Source organism: Argopecten irradians, chromosome 10, assembly GCF_041381155.1.
Source record: "Argopecten irradians isolate NY chromosome 10, Ai_NY, whole genome shotgun sequence".
In the NCBI taxonomy this organism is placed as follows: Eukaryota; Metazoa; Mollusca; class Bivalvia; order Pectinida; family Pectinidae; genus Argopecten; species Argopecten irradians.
The window spans coordinates 12,277,446-12,294,435 of NC_091143.1; the positions used below are offsets into that span (position 1 = coordinate 12,277,446).

At 35.0% G+C, this 16,990-nt stretch overlaps 1 protein-coding gene across 3 annotated transcripts in view; it reads left to right on the top strand.

Annotated features, from left to right (window-relative positions):
* LOC138333134 (semaphorin-2A-like) overlaps positions 1-16,990 on the top strand; it is a 140,608-nt gene that overhangs the window by 8,187 nt on the left and 115,431 nt on the right. For 2 of the 3 annotated variants that reach the window (XM_069281295.1, XM_069281297.1), the window contains exons 2-3: positions 1,510-1,639; positions 15,258-15,412. The gene's annotated coding sequence lies outside the window, so the exon portion shown is untranslated. Of the gene's footprint in view, positions 1-1,509; positions 1,640-3,612; positions 3,744-15,257; positions 15,413-16,990 lie in introns of those variants that run through there. The other variant, XM_069281296.1, reaches the window with a different exon arrangement.

Below are 16,990 nucleotides of genomic sequence, written 5' to 3' on the forward strand. Positions count from 1 at the left end.
ATTACAGGTGTATGTTATGTGTCTAGGGAACAAAAGCTAGACAGATGTGCTGATAAATCTGGAAATAGATCTCATCATGCAGGTACCAGCTAGTACATAGACTTTCTCAAGGTACAAAGTGTATACCGATGTATTTACACTTGCTGCGAGCTTTTTATATTAAAACAAAAACCAGACCATTGTACATTTTCATTGATAGCTTCAAGGTTTTTCTTCTAATTCCTACCTGTTACCTTGCATGTAGTATAAAATCAGAGTTGTAAAATGCTTTAAAATTTGTTTAATGTCTGTCGAACTTGGTTCATAACAATAAAACGTTCAGTTGTCATGAATTTCCTCTGGAATAAAAGTGCTCATTAAGCTATCTATAAGATTTCAACATCATATATTCTCTCCTTATTGTATGAGATTATGTAAACTTTCTCTATTACTGCAATGTGTCAATATGTGCTGAAGTAGGTTGCTATGACTTTAATTTTGACTTCATGTACATACAAGTAGCTAGGTCATTCTTTTCAACATTTTGACTTTGCATATGAGAGATGCATGTAGCTCATACAAATGTTCACACACACATTACCAACTAGCATATTAATAATATTAAAAAAACAACAACTTTTTTCCGCAGTAAGAGGTGTGTGGTGGCCAAGTGGCGGAGTGGTTAAGATGTCCCGATGTATAAACCCCCCCCCTCTGGGTCCTGAGTTTGAAAATCCAATGTGGGGCAGGTGCCAGGTAATGATCGCAGGTTGATTATATTATCTCCGGGTACTCTGGCTTTCCCCCACCTCCAAAACCTGGCTGTTAATAGGGCAGTAAACCAAACCAGTTCCACTATAAAACCAAATGAACACATTTTATATGACGCAGACAAATATATACATGCACTTGCAGACAGATGTTTCCGACCTACAAATTGAAGTGATTATGGGGAGACAGTTATTTTCCAAATTGTCTTGGTTGAATTTTAATTGCTCTTTAAAGTCATATGGTTACACAGAGGTGAAAATATTTCTATTGTGCTACAAAAGAAAATAACATTGAAACATATTTTATCAAAGGTTTCTGTTCAGGGTTAAGTTTATCACATAAATCTTAACTCATTTACCTCTGAAATTTTTAATAATAGACTCAACTAGTCTTTGATTTTGAAGAGTCTAAATGTGTGTTCAGGGGTGAATGAATTAAAAGAAGATAAATGTCTATTCTTATAGTCCATGTTTATACACATGAAGAATTTTGAAATACTGGCCATTGTACATCACATAATTCCAATGATGCTCATATATCTTCTATTGTTTGAAGTTCTGTACTAAATGAATTTTAGAAGCAGATCAAATGATATAAATTTACATTTACACACATAGACTTGGTGACTTTTATAAATCATTTGATATTTGAAATGTTAAGAATGCAGATTAACTTTAGGCTATACAGATATAGACCATGCTTCTTTTATCCTTTTTTATTGATATGTAAGTTAGTCTCATCTTTTATTATCTTTTACAGGACTAATTTGTGATAGAGACTTAATCTTGTTTCCTGACAGAATCCAGGTAGAAAGCTACCTTTAATTATCCAGAATTGCATATGGATAACAACAATGGATTAGAAAATTCCAGAATTATGCACCTGTGCAGTAAGTATACAAAGTTGATTCTCCTCCAGAATTGTTATGTAAGTTATTCTTGTTTTGGTTTGATTAGTTGAACGTCCTTGTAACAGCCAAGGTCATATAAGGATGTGCCAGGTTTAGATGGTAGAGGAAAGCCAGAGTACCAGGAAACAAAATTAACTACCTATCTGTACCAGTGGTCACTACCTGACATCTGCCTCACATGGGATTCGAACTTGTGACCCAGAGGTAGAGGGCTTGTGGTAATATGTCAAGACATCTTAATTATTCAGCCACTACAGCCCCTGAAATTTATTTATAATCAAATTTATACAAATACCTAGGTATGTTGTTTCCATATTCCAAGATACTTTTTTTACCGTGACTTTAAAATCCTAATTTGGTGTTTAAAAGACTTAAGATATCCCTCTCTATTTCACAATTCTACCTTTGATTGGCCGTAATTAATTTTCTAAAATTGTTTTGGCTCATCTTCAAAATGAAGCAACTTATTGTGATATGATATAATCTAAGAACTGGAATATCAATCAATGGGAACTAGCTGAATTCCCCTTCTGTATACTGCACACAGCACTAATTCAGGAAATATCACCAATGGCCTAGCTTCAAGGTTGTGAGTTCAAAAACAATGTTAGGCAGTTGCTAGAACCCAGTTTCATCAACATTATTTAACTTTAAGGAAATTATCCATAGGAAAGATAATTACAAAATTGAAGGCAAGTTTACTACTGTAAATAATCATTCCTGTGAAGAATTTTATTTTAAATAATCATGATATTCCTTAGTTCAGGAATATTGATGAAACTGGGCTGAGCCATGGGGCATGTTTCACAAACATTCCTTAACTTTATGGAATTCCTTAAAGATGCTCCACCGCCAAGAAAGCATAAATGATATTCATCTTTTGAACAATAATTAGTGTTTAATCGTGTATACATAAGTCTAATTAACACAAAAAATGATATGAAGTAATTTATTTTGCCTTTGGGTCATACGCAATCAATACTTTATTCCATATATGATATAGTGCCACAGATTTTTTTCGGGATGCAATTAATCATTTTTTGTATTTTCAACTTGAAGTAAATTAGAAGATCAAATTTTTCAATAGCGGTAATGGTGTAAAGTAAGTAACTTTTGGAACTGAAGAAAAATACTAAATTGTCTGCTGCTGTTTTTGATAATGAAAAAATACCATTTGTCAGCGGTGGAGCATCTTTAAAATTTCCCATAGGAAAGGAAAAAATCTTCAGCCAAGGAGCCTTTCTTTTAAAATCTGTAATTTTAGATTTAAGAATTGGATCACAGATTGAATTGGTGGTTTTCTCTGCATGGGTACTCTGATATTTTTTCACCTCCTATAGCTAGCTGGCATCTATTCAAGAAAGTTTTTGACCCAAAAAGTGAAAAGGTACTAATAAGAAGAATTTTTGCAAATCTTTACAGTTTTGTATAGTTTTGGTCTTTATTTATGCGGCGGCAATTGAAATTGAGGCCTCAAAAAGCTGGAGGGGCCCTTTTAGCGACATGGACGCTTATTGGGTCAAATACAGTATTATAAAATATCTATGTAACCCCTTTGTTACAAAGATTCCAGTTGACCAGTTCTGATTCCCTCTGCATTCTCGGTATGTAGATGAAGAAGTATTCGTCTAAATCAAGCCAGGATATGATCAGTCATAGCTAGTACTTCACTCTGTCATTGCCATATTTTTCAAACGTGGTTACAAGTCATTGAGTTTTCCAATCAGTAAAATGGTAATGATAGGTTAGTGGCCTTATCTGACTCTATCAGTATTGTATGAGAACGGTTAGGAGCAGCTTTCAATGGTCTGAGGGACACAAAGGCCGAACAGTTTGATATATAGGCGACACTAAATAGACCTACAGTTCTAATTGTAGGCGACCTCAGACCTTGCCGGATTATATGTGATTATATGAAAGTGTATATATGTGTCTCTCTGTTATTTTTCTCCTGTCAAAGAACCACAAAGTCACAGTTGAAAACTTGAAATTGAGTTGGGAATTACGTTATGATCAGACACTATAACAGGAAGCAACATTTGGGCGTGATTGTCATTGCACTTCCTGTTTTTAAGGGATACAGGTAAGATTTCTTTTGCCTATAAAACTCGTTACAGGTGAGAAAACCTTTAACAAGGTACTCTTGGATTAGAGATATATATACACACACTAACACTTCTTAGACTAACAAAGGTATAGATTCATTTGTATTAAACACTATGGGACAAGTTTAAAGAAAAAAGGTGTGCTACATTTGTACTAAAAGACTTGTTGTTGTTAACTATATATTGGTCCAGTTTTGATAGAAAAAATCATATATCGTACCAAGAAACGTTCCTTGATTTTGAAATTTCATGAAGATTCATAATATTAAAAACATTTTAACACAAAGTTAATGCAGCCTCTAAGTGGCATTAATTATAATGTGTCTCTAAAGAAAACAAAAATTTGATATCAGTATTAACTTAATTAGTTTTTAAAGAGTAAAAAGTCCATCTTCCCTTCCTGCACAGATACAGCTGATATTTCAAATAGCCATCATGCAGAAATATTATTGTATAGACAACCAGCCTCTAGAAAGAATGTCATATATGAAAGCTTACTTCAGAGCTTCCTTCTTATACATGTATATGCTTAGTGTCTCTTGAGGAAGCTGAGCAATGGGCTGGTCTGCACTGATACAGTTGTGTCTTGGTAAATGTACTTAAACTTTGGATGTAATTTTCTAAAATGTCTGTGATACAAAAAGTACATATAGTTACAGTTTAGTGAAGATATATTTATTGTTGTAAATATGGTAGAAGAATAGAATGACTAGCTCTATCTCTGTGACCTTTTTAACCTACAGAATGTTATGTCAGAAACAATAATAGAGTTACATAACTTGTTCTTGAGTTACAGGAATAACATAGAAACTGTCAGATGGCTGTGATAGATTAAGACGATTGTCTGCACCGCTCAGCTTCACACTAGGACAAACGTGGGGTTATTTTTGGGAATCGTGTTAGAATTCCTAACTCTATGTTTACGTTTGACAATAATACAAGACAACAGCAGGTGAATTAAGTGTCATCAATTTGGCCCTATCCTTCCTGTCATAGTCCTATCTCAGGTAAATCAGTTAATGATGTCCAGCCACAGGTGTGAATATGACAACAGTACACTTGACTTAAATATTCAGCCGTTGGTGACAAGAACTTCAAATAAACGACGATTGTCTACTGAAGCTATATGAATAGGTTGGATCACCTCAACTGATAAAGCCTGTCCATCAGAAAATGATATTTTCATGTTGGATTTATCCCCGTGGGATCAAATGTGTCCAGGGCCGAATAGTCTCTTTGGCTTATAAAATGTACATATTAAATCATGTTTAATACCTTTGATCCCCAGTAGTCATAATCGGCCTGATCATCACTTCTGATAGCCGTCAATCATTTACTTGGTTTCCATGGCAATGTTCTCATTTGCTCAAAGTTCAAGGTCAACAGTTATTGATGATTGAAAAATTGAAATAGAAATGCATTATACAAATGTATGTTAGTTTTTATATCATTATTATACAAACAAGAAACATACATACCTATACATTTTAAAGTTTTTTAGTGTACATATGATCATCAATCCCTCTTTAAAAATGCTCCACTGCTAATAAAAGGTATTTTTTCTCTAGCAAAACTAGGAGCAGATGAATTAGTATTTTCTTCAGTTACAAGAACTACTTACTTTACAACATTACCACCACTAAAAAATTTGAGCCTATAATTTTAGTTCATGATACAGTCAAACCTCGATGATTCGAACTTCGATGAATCGAATTTCTCGCTGTATCGAACTTTTTGTCTGGTCCCGAATTTCTTCACTATATAACATTACTAACTAACCCATGTATGAATCGAAGTTTTATGAATCGAAGTTCTCGATGTATCGAACATTTTTCATGGACCATTTGTTATAGAATCATAGGTAACTGACACTCGATGATTCGAATAAAAATTTACCTGTACAGATCAGGTGTTCGCCGATACCCCCCGGCATGCTGTCACACCTAGCTGTCTCGCGACGGCCCTTCGCCGGACAATAGGGATTATGACAGCTTGTGTTGCTAGCTTGATATCATCAAGATAATTAATATCACTATAATCAGGCCGATACCCGGTGCTTTGTTTTTACAAGCTGCGTTATTAAATCATTAGTACGGCAAAGATACAGTTAATCGTTTTTGATGTTCGCCGCCGCCATTGGTAGCGCTTTGTAGAATTTACGGAACGGTAAATAGCGAGCCACATTATTAGTAACTCATACTCAAAACTGTTACATTGCACAACTTTAGCATAAATACTTGACCAAATCGATCATTCTAAATCGAAGTATTTTGTAGGTGTTGTAGCGCTTTCGGTTCCTCCTTTTTAGTTTCGTTTAACGACGTGTATTTGTTTTTATATTCATTCCGTAATATTAACCATCGCTTAAATAGTCACCAAACGAACACTTGTACATGGGTTAGGCCTAGTACACGTAAGTCTTGTTTATAATATTCGTATGTATTGCTAACGATATCAATACACGTGATTAATTGCATACTTCGTTTTTATTTTGTTTTGCTTGTGGTACAATGATTATAAAGTTTACGGAACAGAGACGACATGTACACAACTACCACAGTTGGTCATGGTAAAAAAAAACATCGGTCTAATTTCAACCACGAATAATTCGAAGTCTCGATGTATCGAAGTTTTTCTGACGGTCCCTTGAACTTCGATACATCGAGGTTTGACTGTATGTATATAAAAATATTAAAAATGATTAATTGCGTCCTGAAAAAAATCTGTGGCACTATATCCGATATGGAATGAAATATTGATTGTAAATGCACCAAAAGCTAAATAAATTATTTTAAATTATTATTTTTGTTTCAATTAGACATATATATATACATGATCGCGATTAAACACCTGCAATTATTGTTCAAATGATGAGTATTGTGTAAATTTATGCTCTGTTGGCGGTGGAGCATCTTTAATGAATTGCACTAATTGCAAATACATATATGTTTACAGTAATTGGCTTCGTGTGAAACCTTGTGTGTTAGGATGTTTAAATTGAGTTATGTTTTAAACTTTCAGTGTACATCAATAAATAAATTTACTGTTATTCGTTTGGCATCAGTATAAAGGTCATTGTGAGGCTTCAAGGTCATAACATGGGAACATGCCAATCGTACATTATACAAAGATGACACACTCGATGGCTTTGGTTTCCGATCACCCTCCACCACTCTGATCATGACATCATAAGTAAATTACTATTATTAGGTTTGGAGGAAACAAAATTACAATTTTATCACTTCCTGTCAGGATATATAGGCAGACACGGTGTCTGACAAAGGTGTCACACGTTCATTCTATCTCGGTATCTAACATGCAATCAAATTTAAATACCGTATCTGTCTTCATTACACAAAACATGCTGCACCAAAGTGTTCCTATTTGTTTCTCGTTACAGCAGAACATGCATGGTGACTCCTAAGATCACAATTCTCATCAACCACTAAGTAACGTTAGCTTCATAAAAATCTATTGCAAATACATTGACATGATCTGTCATTTTATCAATGTGGCTAGTTTATACAGACCACATAATGTTTTCCATTGTTTAAATAGTTTTTCAAAGATGACTCTTTAGATGTAAAAGGATGGGTCAATGTGGCTTTTGCATAGCATTAAATACAGTCTCTATAATTAGCTGACCGAGTATGTGTCTTTGGCTCAGTAGCGATCGGGAGAGCTGTAGTTTTGCACACTGGAGAATTGAGTTTAACTCCTGGTCTGGGCACTTGACAGGAATGTGTATTTATTTCCGTGTTTCTACATGTGTATTTGTCTGTTTTTCTTGGAAATTCTTTGCCCAAACTGTAATTTGAAATATTCAACACATAAGCTAAGATGTTGATAAGCATAGTTCTTCTAAATTTTCTTGGTGGATCGAGTATCCTTCTTTGGAAATCTAAATAAAGATGAGGTGAAAATTTAATAAAGATAAGATGAAAATGGCATTTTATTTTGTATTTTTAAATCTTCAGGAGTCACAAAAAGTTATTAATTTGGCCCACTGAGAACTATATATTGGGCATGATGGATATAGCAAATTAGTGCTACCAATATTGTTATTTTGATTGACCTTGACCTGCATTCAATGTCAAACTCAAGGTCAAGCTGAAATCTTTAAAGGATTTAAATTCTCAAAAACCAAGAAGTACACAGAACTGATATTAGATATCAGCTTCTTGAAATGAAGTTGCAATTAATATTTTTTCAAATGACATAAGAAAAATTGTTTATTTTTACCAATAACAAAAAGACCTAAAGAAGCAGGTGCATTAATAAGGAGCTTGATTCAGGTCATATTTATAGGCCCATTGAGCCTCTTATTTTAGAAAATTTGGATAAACCAAGATATTACATACATGATAAATATATGTACTTGGTGTCACCTCATTGTTACCAGTGTAAGTAAGGCATTCGAGTACTGACACAGACCTGTCTCCAAAATTATGAATGATTTTCTATGTATAGAGATTGTGACAGTTTGATGTACATATAATGAAATGAAGGGTTGGCTTTAGGAAGGAGAAGATAGATGTTACACTGATAAAGTCACTGTCCATATTTGTGCTGATTTACTGGCGAAAGAAAGGCCGTCAAAGGTGACTGGACAAGAATGTACATCTTGCACAGTCTGTAGAGTACCTGTTCATTTGTGAATAATTATCTTCATGTTTGGGGCTTACTTAATTAAGCATTATGCATTCCATACAATTAAGATTGTAGATTAAGTTTGCACATTCCTGATGTACACCTAGAGGGTTTCATCTATGACGTGAAAACAACTTGTAAATTAGAACTCCTTTAAAAATGACAATTTTTGTGTGCATACAGATTTTTTAGTTTTAAGAAATATTGCCACTTGATTCATTTAAAAAAAAAATCAATTCTCACTTTTAAGTTGCCCTGTGTGAGTAAAAGATTACTGGTAAAATTAAGCGAGTTTGTCATTTGAAAATTTGGATTAAATGATGATCAAACTGAAAGAAGAACTGGGAAATATTAATTGCATATAATTGTTATTGTTGATATGAAACAATTAAAAATGTTTGTTTCATATTAACCTAAACCCATCCCAAACTAAAATCTTGGCCCTGGTTATTCAAAACATGATTTTATAGCTTAATCACTATCGATTAGTGAAATTTTCATTTTCAATTTGCTGCAATTAAAAAGCATGTGATTATACCTTCACAAACATCAGCAAACAGGTTCAGAATTGAGTCCTTATGAAATTTTGTTTTATTTAGTGTATTACAAGGAATTATTTTATCTGATTAGAAAATTGTTGTTAAACTGTGATTATAATATATTGCTGGCCTTATAATTCAACATATTTGAATATTATCCCCCAATTCGGACATACATATTTTTAGGTCATCTGACCGAAGGTCAGGATGACCTATTGTCATCGTGTTTCGTCCGTCGTCGTGCGCCGTCGTCGCGCCGTGCGCCGTCCGCCGTGCGTCGTGCGTAAGACTATTTATACAAAAGCCTACTCCTCCTTCATCCTTTGATGGATTTCATCCATATTTGGTTTGAAGCATCATTAGGGAAGGACAATCATATTTTATATAAATGAGCCTGGTCCGACCCCTAGGGGCTGAGGGGTGGGGCACCAAAAGGGCAAATTTTCTTATTTTAAGCTTTAAAATCCTACTCCTCCTTCATCCTTGGATGGATTTCATCCATATTTGGTGTGAAACTTCATTAGGGAAGGACAATCATATTTTATATAAATGAGCTTGGTCCGACCCCTAGGGTCAGAGGGGCAGGGCCTCAAAAGGGCAAATTTTCTTAATTTTAGCTTTAAAATCCTACTCCTCCTTCATCCTTGGATGGATTTCATCCATATTTGGTGTGAAACTTCATTAGGGAAGGACAATCATATTTTATATAAATGAGCCTGGTCCGACCCCTAGGGTCAGAGGGGCGGGGCCACAAAAGGGCAAATTTTCTTAATTTTAGCTTTAAAATCCTACTCCTCCTTCATCCTTGGATGGATTTCATCCATATTTGGTGTGAAACATCATTTGGGATGGACAATCATATTTTATATAAATGAGCCTGGTCCGACCCCTAGGGGCTGAGGGGTAGGGCCCCAAAAAGGCAAATTTTCTTAATTTTAGCTTTAAAATCCTACTTCTCCTTCATCCTTGGATGGATTTCATCCATATTTGGTGTGAAACATTATTTGGGACGGACAATCATATTTTATATAAATGAGCGTGGTCCGACCCCTAGGGGCTGAATGGTGGGGCCCCAAAAGGGCAAATTTTCTTAATTTTAGCTTTAAAAACCTACTCCTCCTTCATCCTTGGATGGATTTCATCCATATTTGGTGTGAAACATTATTGATGAAGGACAATCATATTTTATATAAATGAGCTTGGTCCGACCCCTAGGGGCTGAATGGTGGGGCCCCAAAAGGGCAAATTTTCTTAATTTTAGCTTTAAAAACCTACTCCTCCTTCATCCTTGGATGGATTTCATCCATATTTGGTGTGAAACATCATTGGGGAAGGACAATCATATTTTATATAAATGAGCTTGGTCCGACCCCTAGGGTCAGAGGGGCAGGGCCTCAAAAGGGCAAATTTTCTTAATTTTAGCTTTAAAATCCTACTCCTCCTTCATCCTTGGATGGATTTCATCCATATTTGGTGTGAAACTTCATTAGGGAAGGGCAATCATATTTTATATAAATGAGCCTGGTCCGACCCCTAGGGTCAGAGGGGCGGGGCCCCAAAAGGGCAAATTTTCTTAATTTTAGCTTTAAAATCCTACTCCTCCTTCATCCTTGGATGGATTTCATCCATATTTGGTTTGAAACATCATTGGGGAAGGACAATCATATTTTATATAAATGAGCCTGGTCCGACCCCTAGGGGCTGAGGGGTGGGGCCCCAAAAGGGCGAATTTTCTTATTTTAGCTTTAAAATCCTACTCCTCCTTTATCCTTGGATGGATTTCATCCATATTTGGTGTGAAACATTATTGATGAAGGACAATCATATTTTATATAAATGAGCTTGGTCCGACCCCTAGGGGCTGAATGGTGGGGCCCCAAAAGGGCAAATTTTCTTAATTTTAGCTTTAAAAACCTACTCCTCCTTCATCCTTGGATGGATTTCATCCATATTTGGTGTGAAACATCATTTGGGATGGACAATCATATTTTATATAAATGAGCCTGGTCCGACCCCTAGGGGCTGAGGGGTAGGGCCCCAAAAAGGCAAATTTTCTTAATTTTAGCTTTAAAATCCTACTTCTCCTTCATCCTTGGATGGATTTCATCCATATTTGGTGTGAAACATTATTTGGGACGGACAATCATATTTTATATAAATGAGCTTGGTCCGACCCCTAGGGGCTGAGGGGTGGGGCCCCAAAAGGGCAAATTTTCTTAATTTTAGCTTTAAAATCCTACTCCTCCTTCCTTGGATGGATTTCATCTATATTTAGTGTAAAACATTATTGGGGAAGGATAATCATATTTGATGTAAATGAGCGTGGTCCAACCCCTAGGGGCTGAGGGGTGGGGCCCCAAATGGGCAAATTTTCTTAATTTTAGCTTTAAAATCCTACTCCTCCTTCATCCTTGGATGGATTTCATCCATATTTGGTGTGAAACATCATTGGGGACGGACAATCATATTTTATATAAATGAGCCTGGTCCGACCCCTAGGGGCTGAGAGGTGGGGCCCCAAATGGGGAAATTTTCTTAATTTTAGCTTTAAAATCCTACTCCTCCTCCATCCTTGGATGAATTTTATCCATATTTGGTGTGAAGCATCATTGGGGAAACACAATTATATTTTATATAAATGAGTCTGGTATGAACCCTAGGAACTGAGGGGTGGGGCCCCAAAAGGGCAAATTTTCTTAATTTTAGCTGGCTCACTTCCTGTTTTAAGGTTTCAGTCTCCGATCTCAATGAAAATTGGTCTATAGGGGTTTTAATTGATGCCGAACAACATGCAAACATTTTCGTAAAGATTTTGGTATTCCAAGATGGTCGCTGTCCCACTTCCTGTTTTAAGGTTTCAGTCTCCGATCTCAATGAAAATTGGTCTATAGGGGTTTTAATTGATGCCGAACAACATGCAAACATTTTCGTAAAGATTTTGGTATTCCAAGATGGCCGCTGGCCCACTTCCTGTTTTAAGGTTTCAGTCTCCGATCTCAATGAAAATTGGTCTATAGGGGTTTTAATTGATGCCGAACAACATGCAAAAAATTTCTTAAAGATTTTGGTATTCCAAGATGGCCGCTGGCCCACTTCCTGTTTTAAGGTTTCAGTCTCCGTTCTTCAAAGAAAATTGGGTCTATAGTGGTTTTAATTGATTCAGAAGGGGGAACTTTAGGTAAGGACAATCATATTTTATAAAGGACCGAGGTAAGACCCATGGGGATAGTATGACCGAGGTCCAAAATGGGAGCTTTGCTGAAATTTGGCTTTAAAATCTGACTCCTCCTTATATTAATCCTTGAATGGGTTTCGACCATATTTGGATGAAGGGCTACCAAGTTTGTTCAACAAATGACATTTACCATTTTCAGAAACTTACATATTCAACTAAGGAGTTCCTTGTATTGTTTATATTAATCGTTAACCAATACTTTATACTGTGACTTTGTTGTTTTGTGCCATGAGTCAGATGACCGTTAAGGCCCATGGGCCTCTTGTTTGGAACTAACAGCCCCACATCTAAGGGAATTCCCCTGGCGCATTGGGGTGTTCAAATCTATATTAATTGCTAAAGCGATTCTTTATATACTAAATAACTTACAGAGTAGCCCCTAAAAAATGCCAAAAATTAATTTATTATATGAAATTAATAAACTACCATGAAATCAGTTTAATTTGTCTTGTGTCTTTGTGTTATGGTATAAATAGCCTACCAAAGTTATCACCGTTGGAACTACTGGGATCAGCTAGATGTTTACAATATTGGACCTTGGTGAATATGATTAATGATATGGGATTATGGTATTGACAAGTATTGTCCTGCGACCGTTTGATCATCACGACTGGTAGAGATATAATGAAATGTGATACCAAAAATGAAAACAGGTTGGTTATGTTCATATGTTAAATGTCCCAGACACATTTTTCTTTGCAAATTTTTATGAATCGTCCTCGGTCTATAGATGTTAGATCGTGAAACAGATAAGATAAGTTTCATCAAATGAAGAAGTCTAGAAAATATTAATTTTTCCCTGAACAAATAACTAGGATAATTGTTCCTAAAAATTCTGCAATGTTTATAATTGTCCATGTAGGACATGTTTGAGTTTCACGATCAAAAATTCTGCAATGTTTATAATTGTCCATGTAGGACATGTTTGAGTTTCACGATCATTAAATACTAAAGTGGTAGCTGAGTATTTATGATGCCCATTAACTTATATTTTACTAGCCTATTAACACTGGGCCTTAGAGGCCGTGGTGGTTCAGTGGTTAAGATTACCACAAGCCCTGCACCTCTGGGTGGCGAGTTCGAATACCATGTGGGACAGGTACTGACCGTTGGTCGGTGGTTTTTCTCTGGGTACTTTGGTTTTCCTCCACTGTCAAAATTAGCCAACCTTAAATGACCCTGGCTATTAATAGGAAGTAAAACTAAACCATTAACCCATAATTTTTTTATATTCCCAAGATACACTTTATATAACCATTACTCTCTAATTAAATGGAAAAGAGTGTGTGTGTTAAAGATATCTTGGAAGAATATGTAGAGATATTTACACACTATGTAAGTTTTGTAGTCTAATATGTTATGTCATCACTATAACTAATGATGAGGTACTAGACACAGCTAGGACAAATTGATTTGATTTCCGCCTGAAGAAACCAGATGGCATTTCACATTAAATAGTATATATACCTCTCATCACCCAACCCTACCTCTTCCATACTTCCTGAGTATAAAGGGGATATAGTACATGCCATGCTATTATGTATTTTGATATATTGTCATTAAGTAGAATATGCCAGCTGAAAGGTGGTTTTAGGAAATTGAGAATTCAACATCGAAAAAAAAAGAAAAAAATACTATATGGTACCTGGTGACTTATGGCGTTGAACTTGTGTAACATTAACAATTCATCTCTGAAGATACATTTAAACTCTTCTAAATCAAAGACTATACCAGTCCGTTCTGAGATTTAAGAGGTGAACAATTGACCATACCTGGATAACTGGCGTAAGCATCTTTTAAAACCAACTTGTCACTTAGACTTAACACTAACTTGGTCATCATTCCTTTCCACTTATAAGCTAGACTTTGAATTAGAGGCGACCTTTTAGCCTGAGTATCTTATTCTTTCATTGTTTATGTTCAGCATAAAATTAGTGGGAGAGATATCATCAGCAGATATAACTGGACAGCCGCCGGGACATGCCGTTCTGTATCCCGGGCAGTATGCTTCAGTGAGATAGCACTATAAAAAGGGCCGGCGGAGTAGAGAGGGGCAGAGAAAGGGCTTAATTTTTTATTTCAATTTGTGATGGCCATCTCCAAGACTTCTTTTCAATATAATTTAACTGTTGCATTCTCTTGTTGATTTTAATCTCTGAACTGAATAAAGTGGATATACAAGAGTAAATTTTGGGCAATTTAATAAAGTCTAATCATTCCAGTTTCTGTATAAATTAGTTCTAGTCGCTAACTGTAATCTACATGAAGCAGTGAAAGACTGTTATGACGTAAATGCCAATGATTATCAAGATATCCAATAATCATATTGAATTAAAATGTTCTCAATTGAATAAAAATCCCTTTGATTCTGTCAAAAGTCACAAGAGTTGACATTTAAGCATTGATAAAAAATTGAGGAATTTGGAGTCAAACGAGTTGAAGAGGTTGTTATCAGTGGGTCAACTGAAACTCTTAACCCCTGTTTCAAATCGTACCATGTGTTTGTTTGATCAGTGGCATTGGACATAGGTGTGTGAGGTAGGTAGCACCCGACCGAGGAATTTTTCATAAACTGACATATGACTTGAACTTTCTTAAGTCTCTGGTAGGAATTTAGAACATACACACGCACACCTGAGAATGGAAATATTCTGATTTTATCGAGGCTAAATTTACTGTTAATATTTTTATTTTGCAATTTGATAATTATATTTATACTTAATTTTCAGTTAAGAAAATTTCAAGCATTATTAAGTTGATAACCTAGCTCTGTTTTCAATTTAGATATAATGAAATATTAAATTGATTTGATAACTTATACCTGTGCAGATGTCGAAACTGAAGTAGGAACAATTTAACAGAGTTCAGAGATAAATGTTTAATTACACCTTCACGTATGGAAACTCTCCCAATCTCAGTCAGCACTTGTTAAAAAAGGTAATTAGATTCCATTGTTTTTGTCTCAATCAAGATAAACGGCTCCAAGAACAGATGGATGTGTATGTTTCTAGGTTAAGGGTGCACTTGAAGGTGAAGTTTTTACTTATAGTTTTATTCTATACTTTCAGTGGAGGACATTCTACAATTACAAAGTGCTTGAGTACCATTACTTTAAAGGGGCGAGATCAGGACGTGTGTGCTGTTTTGACTTTTTATACTACCGCTATATAGGACTGCACAGTGCTGCTTCAGTTCTACTAATGCTGTAACCATATGTTATAAGGTAAGAACTCTCAGCAGGCCATCTTGTACAACAGATTACAAAAGTTACGGTCTTGAGAAAACGTATTTTGATGACATTATTTTGTTATTAGCGGAGGAAAAAAAGGAGAACAGCCCAGTTCAGATAGGTTTCTCTGAAAAATGCCAACAAAGCTTAAAAAGTCTTTCGTTTCACACATGATCATGTTTAAAAAACTAAGGACTTCTGTATACAAATTAAACATGGCCAAAATCTAGATTTTCTCATGAATTTGTAATTGTTTATCAGATTTCACATAAAATCCTACCAACTGTTTTTGACTTTGAATCAATTATATGGTAGTTTTAATTTCCTTTCGGATTTAATTTTTTTAATTTGATTTATTGCCAATTCAGCCTTCATGCTCAGAATAGGACAAACATATAACTAGTTACTACTGTTTTTCAAATTTCACTAAATATGAATTATAGGTAGTCTTGCTTTGAAGATGCCAGAATAAGCATTACCAAATGTGAAAAACTTCGGACTATGTCCTAGATTTGGCTTTATTTCTATACCAAACTGTGATAAACTTTGTCAGGTTGTCGAAATGTTTTAACAATGAGCTTACAGTGTGAGCATTCAGTCTATGTATAATGATTGGCAATTAAATATATATATTTCATGTTTTTAAATGATCTAGTTGTAGCATTAAATTAAAAAAAAAAAATCATCTGCTGGTAATCGTTATCAATCCCAATCTCTGATGCCTGAATCTTACAGTCCGTCTGTTTGTCTGCCATTGCAATTACCATGGCCATCTGTCCACAATTAGCTTCCACAGATTTCCTCTAAAAACAATAGACCTAATATTTTGAAATATACATTGTAAAGCTGATGGATGTGCAAAAGAAATCCACGATTGCTGTTTTCTTAGCCTTTTACACACCTCGACTAAGATATAAAACTCATCTGATTTTTTTTTTAATTTGTGTGCAGAGGGAGTACATGGTATATCATTGATCATAGTTAAGCAGTGGTGTGTATTTCAGTGCCTTCTTGATAGGCATCAGCTTTCTATAGTTAAAAAGTACACAAAATATGTTAAAATCTTCTCCTTGTTCAAAAAGTGATTGATTGTTCAGATGGTATATCTTAATTAGATACAGTCGATTCCAATTCAATTGCAACCAGGTTGCTTTAAGTATAAAAAAGACTTCATATCAAGAAGTTTGATTCAGAAACATTTTTAAATGTATTTTACATATTTAAACCATTTAAGTTAATGAATTAACTTCAATGTCCCAGGTTATCTTTGTGCTAAATTGATCTTGGAGAGGTTATCACAATGATGAAATGTATAATTCCATGTGTAATTAAATACTCTGAGTAGTTAAATTCAAAGTGCAGAATACTTCATTACTTCACATGTGCATATATATGCCAAAGCAAGAAATATATGTACAAATCTTTTAAATGAATAAGTCTGACACTTTTGCGGCTTCCTGATTGAATGTTTCCTTATGCAACTGTACTTTACATTAAAAAAAAAAAATTGTTTAATTTTCTATCAGATTTGATTTTTTATTATGAAAAGAGTCTTAAATTTGTTTGATGCAA